The sequence below is a fragment of the Aegilops tauschii genome, chromosome 6 (assembly GCF_002575655.3).
Source record: "Aegilops tauschii subsp. strangulata cultivar AL8/78 chromosome 6, Aet v6.0, whole genome shotgun sequence".
Taxonomy (NCBI): Eukaryota; Viridiplantae; Streptophyta; class Magnoliopsida; order Poales; family Poaceae; genus Aegilops; species Aegilops tauschii.
In genome coordinates, this window is record NC_053040.3 from 21,275,494 (window position 1) to 21,287,216 (window position 11,723).

The 11,723-nt window shown below is 41.8% G+C and overlaps 1 long non-coding RNA gene across 1 annotated transcript; it reads left to right on the forward strand.

Annotated features, from left to right (window-relative positions):
* Window positions 1-3,339: 3,339 nt before the first annotated feature.
* On the forward strand, window positions 3,340-5,169 carry LOC120967303 (uncharacterized). Its single transcript, XR_005761114.1, has 2 exons — window positions 3,340-4,149; window positions 4,783-5,169. It is a non-coding gene; the product is annotated as an uncharacterized lncRNA (long non-coding RNA).
* Window positions 5,170-11,723: the final 6,554 nt, after the last annotated feature.

Genomic DNA, 11,723 nt, shown 5'->3' on the forward strand with positions numbered 1-11,723 from the left:
ATTCAGGTGAATTTGAATTTTTTTGGGGAATATGTTATTATGAACCATGACATCACATACTGATATGAAAAAAATTATCCGTAGACTTTAGTATCATTTGCAAAGAAATATCAACACCATGTTGGCATTCTCGCAGAAGTGTAGAAAATGAGAACAACATGCCAACGTTGTAAAAAAGGCTCTTATGGCCAAATGAGAGAAACAATTTGTACAATAATTTCAGTTAACTCTTGAATTGTCGCATAGTATATCATATGCATCTCCCCAACAAAAGAATATCATTTCTACCAAGTGGTGCCATGTATATAGATAAATGTCTTATTTTTCATTTTATTAATTAGTTGACCTCACGTGAAATAGAAAAGGAAGAAGAGCTGCCATATGACTAAATTGTTCTACCAAATCTAGCCTAAAATCATAAAAACAAATGCACCACAAAATTTAGACTACAATCCAGTCCTTTAGTTATATTCTAATGAGATAAAATTGCTTATACGTCACTGGACATGACCCAAAGATGAGTTGTGTGAGAGCAGAAGTAAGACCATGCATTGAAAGCTCACGACACTTGCATCTTGACACACTGGGAATGCATGGCACATGGGCAAAGCACGCACAAAGCTGCAGAAAAGAAGTAGGCACTGGGTTATCAGGCTGTAAGATTGACAGATGGGCGGTAATGACTCGGCTGTCAGGAGCCATAATAAAGGCGATGGTGAATAATTATATATTGCAGCGATATAGTATCAAGCTAGCAGGGTTTAGAGGTAGATGTGGATCCAGATTATGATTGCACCATATCAAGGCGGCAGACTAAGGCAAATGCAAGCCTTCATGAGAGGCGGGCATGAAAATCGACACCGGCCCGCAACGTCTCGGGCATGGGATGCAATTGAAACTGTGCTCCAGATAGATCATAGATCGGCGCACACCCCTGTGCAAACCAAATATAAATCATAAAAAAAAGAGAATAAAAATTTGAAGATCCGATCCAACTATCATGACATGGTTATCTTTACCTTAATTCATGATCTTATCGAAGAATTCCTTGAGCTGGTAGAACCTGAACGCAAGAAACATCCACCATATATAGCTCAACAACACTGTTATCTACGCTGTCTTCGTACCTGGTGCTGACGTGTTGCAGATCGGCACCCCTTTGTGAATACTGCTCCTACGTGGCAGTAACATGGAGCAACTCTTACGGAGCAGGCTAGCACCTTCCCTTGATGTCAGCCATTGCTGAAACGTTTGGCAAGGCATGAAAACCCTAGTGGCCTAGCCTCAATCAACATTACATGAAGATGATGCAAAAAAGATCATAGTGTATCATAGGACTCTGGCCGAGCACATGTCAAAATAAAAGGACTGTCAGGACAGTAGTATGTATGCAGTACGATTTGTTATAGATTGGCGAAGAAGTAGATCAATGTCGTCTGGTTAAACTAACTGTATGAACAAATAGATGGTCCAGACTTTTTATTATTTCTCGGATTAATGTGTAATTACGTGCAAGTTAGGTCTTTTTCCAGCGCAATACTAACATAGATCATACGGTATAGATCATTTACATTGATCAAACGGTAAATATATTTTTAATTATGTGGATTAAATTGGGAGCTCGAGGGATCGATGCATGTCTGTAGTTAGTGTTGTTATAGATAGATGGATAGATAGATAGATAAATTGTTAACCTAAGTTCTGTTACCAGTTCTTTGAGGCTTTCAAGATGCAGTCTTTGATTATGTAATCCTATTATAGAGGTCTTACTGTTGGGCAGAATTATTGCATACATATCAACAATTTTTGTGATTGTTTCTACAGTTGAGCATATCAAAATGAGGAAAAATATGTATTTCTTACATCATGTAGTGCGTATATAATCTGTGTGAGAGGAGCAATACGAACTTTAGTTAGTGGCACCTCTCCCACTTCCTCATGAGATCCTAGTCCAGACTAAAATATAGGGTACTAATATGCTTTCTGCTGGGAAGCATAATTTAACACACGTATTAAGTGAAATGGCTAAGTTATTTAGCACAGCATGCTAATTAATGTGGGAATTTGTGGTTATTGGGAAAAGGAGTTAGTCCTGAAAAATCCACTTCATATGCAGTATATATAGACAGCTAGCTAGCAGGAGCACTGAATCTGAAAATTGAAAGAAAGATGGACATACATGCTCACGGTTCCTCTGAACTGCAGAAACTGAACACACCATGTGGTACGCACTGACCATGATTAATCACCACAAATTCTTTAATTCAAGTGCAGAATTTGCATAAGACCGGCAGCTATTAAAGACTTACTCATGATATAGCAAGAAACGGAGTATAACTTATGTAAACTAAAGCCATGAGCCTTTGTATGGAAAAAGGTAATCCTCTATTCTTTCAAAACATAAAAGGCATAAAACTTTGTATGAGAAAAATACATCCTCTGTTCTTTCAAAACATGAGTTTAGACCTACGAAACGACGTTTAAAATTTTCAAATCCTGTACATACGAAGCATCAAGTAAATAAGTATTTTGGCAAACATAGAACAACATGGATAATCAAATGTAAATTGAGCTATTAATATGGCAGTGTAACAGGTATAACAGGCCGGTGTTTCAATATTGTTGACGTACAACAGGTATTCATTGTAACTGTCGTGGGTGATGCAAAATACCTCACCTGGTTCTTCTCTGCCCCCTACATGGTATAGCGGAATTAGCAGCAGCTCAATGCTCATAGATACAAAACTGATTTATTTTGTAGCAGATGATCCAGATCTAGACAATTTACTGCACTTACATTAAAAAAACAATGGTCTGGCGAAAATATCAGGAAATTTAGTCGTATATATTGAGTTACCTGCCGTAGTCTGCCGTAGTAATGGGCTAATGGCCGAGCCAACGATCTCGAACAGCAATGTAGTGGATGGATTTCCTACTCGCTGTGTCCCATCTGGTTCAAACTGTTGTGGATTGATTTCCTACTCTGCGGCCACAACCATAATAACATTGTTTTATTAATCAGGGCTAGAGAAAGATGACGGATTGGATCGTCGAAGCTGGAGATTCCAAGATTGGATTCTTGAAGATAATCGGGGAGATGCCCTAGCTCTAGTTATTAATAGAGAATCAGGTTGAGGACAGCAATACGCATGGCATGCCGAGACTGATGCGGGTGACCTGCGCTAGGATCGTTCGATGATACGCACTGCCGGTGGTTTCATAGGAGCGGAGGAAGGGAAGAAGCGAGGTAAGGGAGAAACGTGTGAATAGGAGATCGAGGGAGGAATCCTTTTTGCATCTATACCAGAAGTTTTTTTTTCTTGACCTTGTTAACTAACGTGTAGATGGGATGGACAATCTCTTTTGCCATCTATCCTGGGATGTTTTTTTCATGAAAACTGTTATTCGAGAATGGTTTTCTGAGCCTTTAATTTCAAGAAGAAAAATTGAACCCTTTTGGCATCTATCTCAGAAGATTTAGCAACCAACATGGATTCTGGGCGTCAAATAATCATGGATTCAAAGGTTGAAGAGGAAGAAAACAGGCAGAGGTTGCTTGCATCGTCTCCTGGATTGATGCGTAGAAGAGGTGAAGGGAGGATGAGCGATTCTACGGGATTATAGACGCCAGACGCCACCTTGAAGACTCGTTGGTGCAATGGACTATTGAATAGGGCTGCACGTGGGACAGTAGCAGTGGACTCTCTCATGTACCTCATCCAACGGTTGTAATTACCTAATGTAGAGATTGGATGGACAATTAAGAGACCATTACGTCAAAAAAAAAGACCATTGATAGAAAAAAAATCTTACATGGGTGGATCTCTACCGTAAAAACACGGTCCCACCAGATTAACGGCTCGTAAAATCTAATTAATGTAGGAATTTCTTGGAAGTCTATAATTAGTATAGGTATATATAGAGGTATAGATAGATAGGTAGATAGATAGATAGATAGATAGATAAAGATGGTGTTAACTTCAGATAAGATATAAGGAGGCATGGCTGGTATGGTTGCTAATAAGAACCCAAACAATTGCCACCTGTAACACCTCTCCTGTGTATATTCTGTAGGCGTGAGCTTCAACAATTTCGCTAAGAGTGCTATCCCACCCAGAAATTGCTCAATTATTTTGCCATTCAAATAGAGTAAATATGCTATGCTCAGAAACTATTTGATTTGAAATAAGCTTCTTGAGATAAATTAGAGGCACTGTGTTTTTTCATTGTTTAAATTTTTGAACTTCTCAACTGGCCTTCAAGGTGCATGCCAAATGCAATTGGTTTGTCCATTGTGGCTACTAATTAAGACCTCTGAGTTTATTTGCTTGACTGACATGGAAAATTGATGGTAAATTACTAGGAAATTTATGAAGTCTTACAACGCATTCCTTTTCTGACTTCTAAGTTATCTATGATTCATTTCTGAATTATTGCATGCTTTTGTGTTGCTGTGCATTTACGCTTGTGCGGCAAAGTACAGTTGTAAACAAACAAAAGTAAGTGTTTTGAGTTCAATATTACTAAGGGCACCATGTATTGTGTGCACCGTTTGTTTTAATCCCATTATTTTATCACACCTATTCTGCTTAACTTCTTCATCTGTTTCCTCTTTAAGCAATTTGCCGGACGTTACATAATATAAATACCAATGTTTTAAATAGCGGGCTATGCCAAATAGTGGTGGCCCTCCAAATCAGCTATAGCCACTGTAGCCAGCTATTTACAGGCTTCTGAATATATATTCATTTTGGTTGTGCATAATTTTTGGATATTGGACAGGTGTTGAGGAGTAGATGCGGGAACAAGGCGCATGCAAGCTGAGGGCTGCATAGATGCCCATCACGATGGTGGAGATCAGGTTGATGTGCTAAGGGTTGGTGAATCATGGTGCCAATTAAGGTTGTGCTGCAACTTGGCAACAGGCTTGTGGTCTGTAGTAGGGTGCCTTGTGTTGTAATATGGTCGTATATATTTGACCTGGAGTTTACATTGCCTTCTGTGCCTTGATGTGACAAACAATGGGGGAGTCTATGCCGCATAAGGTCGCGAGCATCATTGGTGTTAAGTTTTTGTGCAATTAGTATGTTAATTAAGACTCCGCATTAAATCAAAGTGATTGAGATCTTGTTGTATTCCATCTAATAGATGTGCCTGCTATTGCTAAAACTGAAAGTGTGAGTTCCTCGGAAAAAAAATCTATTTTTTTTAAAACCCTTCCGAAAAAAAACTAAGTGTGTGCAATGAAGTCAGGTCTCTGTAATGAAGGGGAAACATCAATTTCGTCCTGCACATGGATAAGAGGTGATATGAAACTAAGTTTCTATGTGTACAAAGAACTGAATCGCTTGGTTATCTGTCTGTTGTTCTGCTAATTGTGCCGCATCAGAATGCTATCTATCTATCTATCTATCTATCTACACATGCATCTATCTATCTATTCATCTATACATCTATATCTATACATCTATATCTATCTATCTATCTATCTATCTATACATAAATACATATACATACATCTACTAATTAGGCACTCCCTAGAAACTCCTGTGTTAATTAGAATTTACAAGCCGTTAATCTGGTGGGACCAACTTATTATGGTGTAGATCTTCCCAAGTTTTCCCAAGCCAATCAAGGGTATATAACAAATATGAGCTGTCCACTTTTTTTAAGAGAGGAAGATTTAGAATGCATGAGATTAACCTGATCACATCACCTCAATCTTTTTTTTTACATCACGTCACATCCAATCTTTAGTAAACGTACAAGACAGAAACTCTTTCCCTCTCCTACCCAAGTGACTCTTTCCTGACCATCTCCTATTGTCCATCCTAGAATATACATCCCTAATTGTCGCCTCCTCTCCAAGACCTTGAAGAGATCCCATCTGATGTGGTAGAGAGGCCGCCTCGATCTATCTCCATGTACGACATATGTAGAACCCAAGATCGCTCCGTGGCAGCAGCAGCCTCAGATCGCTCCATCTAAGACATATGCAGCATCCCTAAATCTCCATAGGTTCTTTGGCTCTGCGGCAGCAGCAACATATCGCCCATCTACGTCATATGGGGATCTGCTGCACTTGACAGAACCCTCTAGTTCGCTGACCCATAGTAATTTTGCTCATCAGTATTTTGCTCAGCACTACAATAGAGAGAAGTAACATTTCAAGCATATACTCAGATCACATCAGAGAAATGACTGGAATTCAAACTAAAGAAAACAAAAAACCTATGCTAATATCGTTTCGCTTATGTATACCTTATGTATACTTTAGTAATTTATAGTGTGGGTATTTAGAACACTGTTTATATTACAAACTTCTACAAAAAGGCATAACTTACACAAAAAGTGAAAGCAAATCACTTATAAATCAAGTGAAGCCTCTGCGATGTGTTGTCGAGTCTATCTTGGATGGAGAAATAAAATCTGGGAGAAAGAGGAGCAATCCGTCAAGGTTAGTATTGACATCTTTCGTTCTCAAAATACTGTACTGGTGCTACAATTTTTTGCAAATTTCACAAACATTGAATACATTCTAGTATAGAAAAAGCATTCTTCTCACTCTTGTTTCAGCGTGTGCATGCTTTTTGCATAGCTAACTCCACATAACAACTCATACATGCATTCTTCCTTCACTCCTCCAGTCCCATCACTAGTAGAAAAAAGGTCAAATGTTCAGCTCATTACTCCCGGTTTGTATTTGAGCCGGCACTAATGTGACCATTAGTACCGGTTCCAACGGCTAGGCGGGCCGCTCTCATTAGTACCGATTCGTGCCGAACTTTTAGCACCGGTACTAAAGGTCGTCCTATATAAACCCTTCGTCCACCCGTGATCGAGCTCGCTCTGTTTTCCCATTTCCCCTCTCCTCTCTTTTCTTCCCCTCTACCTCGAGCTCATCACACATTTTGTCCAAATTTTGTCAAGATTTGAAGGCCCCCATCCATTCAAGTGATCACAAAGGTAAGCAACTTTGTCCTTTCATCTCTCATTGCTAGATTAGCTCTTGCAATGCTTTATATAGTAATTAATTTTGGGTTTTAGTAATTTGGGAGGAATTATATGTGGTAGCTAGTTTATTTGATTTATATGCAATTTGAGCTCAAAATAACTCTTAGTTTGCATATGTAGGTGTGGTTTACTTAGTGCCTTCCCGTCTCCGTACTAACCACTGTCGATCGTCCGCACCGTCCTGTCGCCGGCACCACCTTGTGGGGTGAGCATCTTGTTCTTATCTTTTTTATATAAAAAATCATGTTTGTGTGATTTAGATATATAGTTACTTGTATAATAATCTTACCCGTACGTTGTTTGTTATTCATAGTGCCATGATTTTGATATCCGTCCCCGTCGGCCCTCGTCCGGGTTATGATTCGGATGTGGTATATTTTCTTTTATAACTATTTTGTTGCATTTCGTGTTTATGACAAATTATGCCCATCAAGTTGACATAGATATTTTTATCTAGGAGGTATGTGAACCGGAAATTCCAACCGACCCTATTGTCGACAGGCTAAATTTAGTTGAAAGAGAAAACGAGTATTTGAAATAAAAATTGAAAAGAATTGCGGGCGAGAAGATGGAATTGGAGTTGCATGTTGCCGATGTCGTCGATGATCACAAGATCAAGATGGAGAAAATGCGCTTGAAGATTAGAAAGATTAGAAAATATGCCATTGATAGTGAGGCTTGGTATCATTATGCTGTTGGATCAATTGTTACCTTAGTTGCTATCTTGATTGCATTTATTGTTGCATTTAAATGCTTTATCTAGAGAGTTATTTATATGTTTGATTTATGAGAATAAGTGTTGTATGAACTTTATGTATGAACTTTATGTAAGAACTTGTATTAATTTGGTCTATTCGGTGATGTGTAATGAAGATGAGCCGGCAATGGATGTACGACGACCGATGCTCTCCCCAGTTCGTTGATGGGGTGCATACTTTTCTGATTGTGGCTCAGGCAAACAAGCGGGCGGATGGTTTTATGCGTTGTCCATGTGCTTGCTGTAAGAATGATCACAATTACTCTAACTCAAAAACCATTCATGTCCACCTATTTGAGTCCGGTTTCATGCCCCACTATAATGTTTGGACCAAGCACGGAGAAAGAGGGGTTATGATGGAACAAAATGAAGAAGAAGAGGATGACGATAGGTATCCTGGCCATGGGTTCCCTGAATATGATGATACAACAATGAGGGAAGAAGCTGAGACGGCAATGCGGGAAGAAGCTGAAGAAGAGGCATCAGATGAGCCAACTAACGATCTAGGTCGGGCCATTGTCGATGCAGAGAGAAACTGCACAAGTGAAAAGGAGAAGAAGAAGTTGCAGCGCATGTTAGAGGATCACAAAAAATTGTTGTACCCGACTTGCGAAGCTGACAAGAAAAAGATGGGCACCACACTGGAATTACTGCAATGGAAGGCAGAGAATGGTGTATCTGACAAGGGATTTGAAAAGTTGCTTCAGAGGACACCATGTCCGGGACTGGGCTCCGCCGGGCTGGCACTGGGAGGTGCTACCTTCAGGGGCGCGCCGGTTGGTGAGGAACCCAGCCCCAGCTCCCGTCGTCGACCATGATAATTTCACATGGTCGCCGACAGAGCAAAAGATCTGCTTTGGGAATCTCTCATAGAATATTTCACCCTACCAGATAATTTCACATATGCAGATGTGCAGAAAGTGAGGCCGCTGCTCTTAGGAAGATGGCAATTGCATTCAGCATCCACAAGAAAAAAAATATGGGCAAAGTACGTCGAAGGAGGAAAGAAGACTCCAGAATTCAAGGGAACACTGGAGAAGCAAAGAGAGCACTGGCCAAATTTCCTGAAATTCAAGGAATCGGAATTATCTAAGGAACGGTCGAGAGTAAACAAGGCCAATGCCGCAAAAAAGGAGCAGTTCCATAAGCTGGGGCCAGGTGGCTACGCGGTGGCAATGCCTAGGTGGGATAAGTCTGAGCAAGAGATGCTGGACGCAGCAGTCACTCCAGTTACTAAGAGCTGGCCCCCCCAGGGTCAGGACTTGGTTCTATGCGCATAGGGGGGAGTTGGACCCGAAGACAGACAAGGTTTCGAAGAGGGCAAGTCTTAAAGGAGTCGAAGATAAGATACTTGTTGCAATAGAAGAGGCTCGAACGGGGGTGTTCACACCCAACAGAGAGAATGACGAGCTTACGCGCGCCCTAGGAAATCCTGAACACCTGGGAAGAACACGAGGCAAAGGCGTTGTTCCGTGGTATGAGGGGTTTGCGGACTGGGACGCCGACTACAGAAGCCACGCGAGAAGGAAGATGGAGGAGGAGAAGAAGAGGAAGCTGGAGGAGGAGCAGAGGAAGCAGGAAACAGAATGCCTTAAAGGCCTAGAATCAAAGCACGCGGAGTTGGCACTCCAATTCCAGCAGCAGTAGCAGCAAATCGACTCACTTAGCCAAGAAAGGGGGTCTCAGCAGTGGCAGCAGCTAGCGGATAATCCAGCATTGGATAGCACCGTCCCATCCATGCCGAGAAGCAGCGTGGGTTCCACCCCGTGCGAGGCAGAACTGCTGGATAGATACCCTGTGGATGACATCATGGAGAGCACTAATTGTGAGCTACACTTCAAAATGAAGAACATATCCATGAAGGTGGCGGACGCCGTTGCTTATACAAATTCCCCCAGAGCAACCTTCCATTGCAACCCGATTTCGGCTGGCTATGCTTGTGTCCAGGTTGATGAAGTGGTGGACCAATATTCGGGGCTAGAGTTTGACATTCCTGGAGGTGACGAGGAGCACACACTGGGAGAGGCCAAACATCGTATCATCCTATGGAGAAAGGATTGCATCATCTTTCCAAGGCCACCGACACCGCGTCAGCCGACTCCTCCTCGAAGTCCGCTACCGCGTCAGCAATCTCCCGCTCCTCCAAGTGATCATTAGCCGCCGCCTCAGCACAGTCCTGCTCCTTCAAGTCTGCCAACGCGTCAGGCCACTCCTCCTCCTCCAAGTCCGGCACCGCGTCAGCCCACTTCTCCACCAAGTCAGCCATGTCAGCAGTCTTCGCCGCCAACTCAGCAACAACGGAAGAGAGCCACCGCAGCTATGGTGCGTAGCGCTACAAGTCGAGGTAGTACAGGAGGTACAGGCGGAGGCAAGCGAATTCAATATGGTCCAAGCCTCGTGCCTCTTCCTCAGAGGCCTTACGACATGGCCGACAAGCAAAACGCAGCCATAGTGAAGGCCCAAGTTGACGCCCATTTTGGACCGAAACCGCCACCGCCGCCAAAGGAGAAAGTGCCTGAGAAAGTCGTTGACCACTTTGTTCGTATGGCAAGAAAACCAGCTCCCAAGCCTGTTGACTCAGACTATGAGCGCCAAATTAGAAAGGCACATTGAGCATGACTACATAAGGAGTCGAGCTCGAGCTCGAGCCAAGCAGCTGGCAAAAAATGCGGGAAAACCGTTCCCCAGCTGGGAGAACAGGCGGCACAATCGATCCCCCCGCTTGTCGTACCAACACATGAGAGTACCGGCGCCGGTCAGCTGGTAATAACCGACGAGCATAGAAGGCAGGTTAAAGAGCTCGGTATTACTGTTGGACAACTCCTAGGGATCGAGCCCATGTATATGATTAGAGAGGAGGACGTAAAACGGAAATATGTCCGCGGCGAACCTATGGTCAAGCCTGAGGAGGTCAAGAAGCTCTCAACGAGAATGTATGAATTGCATTAATGGTACATGGAAATTTGCAAGACCCACAATCGAGAGTCCCTCATGGTGAAAGTCAAGGAAGAGGATTACTTCCATGGGACAGCTCTGTCTATTGAGTATACAGAACTGTTTCAGTTATTCAATCAATACGCACTCGACAAATCTATCGTCAGTTGCTCTTGTCTGTAAGTGATTTCTTTCTGTAATTTAAGCCTCAAGCTAGCTGTAGTGCTCTCGTTGATCATTACCTATAATTATCGTCCCTATATTCTTTTCTGTGGTACTATGCAGGATGAAGATGTATGAAATGAGAAAAGGAGGACGCTATGGCATTGGGTTCATTGACCCAAATACCATTAATGAAGAGACATGGAGCTATGAATGGTATAAACAAGAAGTAGAGAATAACATGAGACTTCTTGAAGCGCCTCAATACCAATCCAGATATACTACTTTCTTACAACTTCCAGTGAGTCACACTGTCTTGTACTACAAATTATGTTTTTGTTTACTAGCTAGATGTTAATAAGTGTATAGGGTTTAGGGTTAGTTGACGAGTGTTATGCACATGCGCACTTAATTTATACATGCAAACGTATGCGCATGCAGGTACCACTGGATCTTGTTAATCATTAAAGTTGATGAAGGAACAGTTGAAGTACTGGACTCACTGCTTAAAGAAGCTAAAGACTACTCAATTGTGAAGGGGATAGTCAACACGTAATTCCAATCATTATTGAACTATATGTCGGCCTCTTTAGTTCGTCATTTGCTGATATCAACTAATTAATAACTCATTTATTCATTTTCTTTGCCGGAGGGCAGGGCTTGGCGAAGGTTCATCAAAGATGTTCCAAGCCCGGTCAAAGAAAATCTGTATTGGTTTTGACCCAAGATAAGTAATTAATTAAGTACTACTAGCTAGCTACCATCTCTTTAATTCTAGTTTCAATACCATTAATTATCATGCTTGATTAATTATCATCTGATTGAATTCTATTCTCGTAAAGGCCATGAGGCAGGG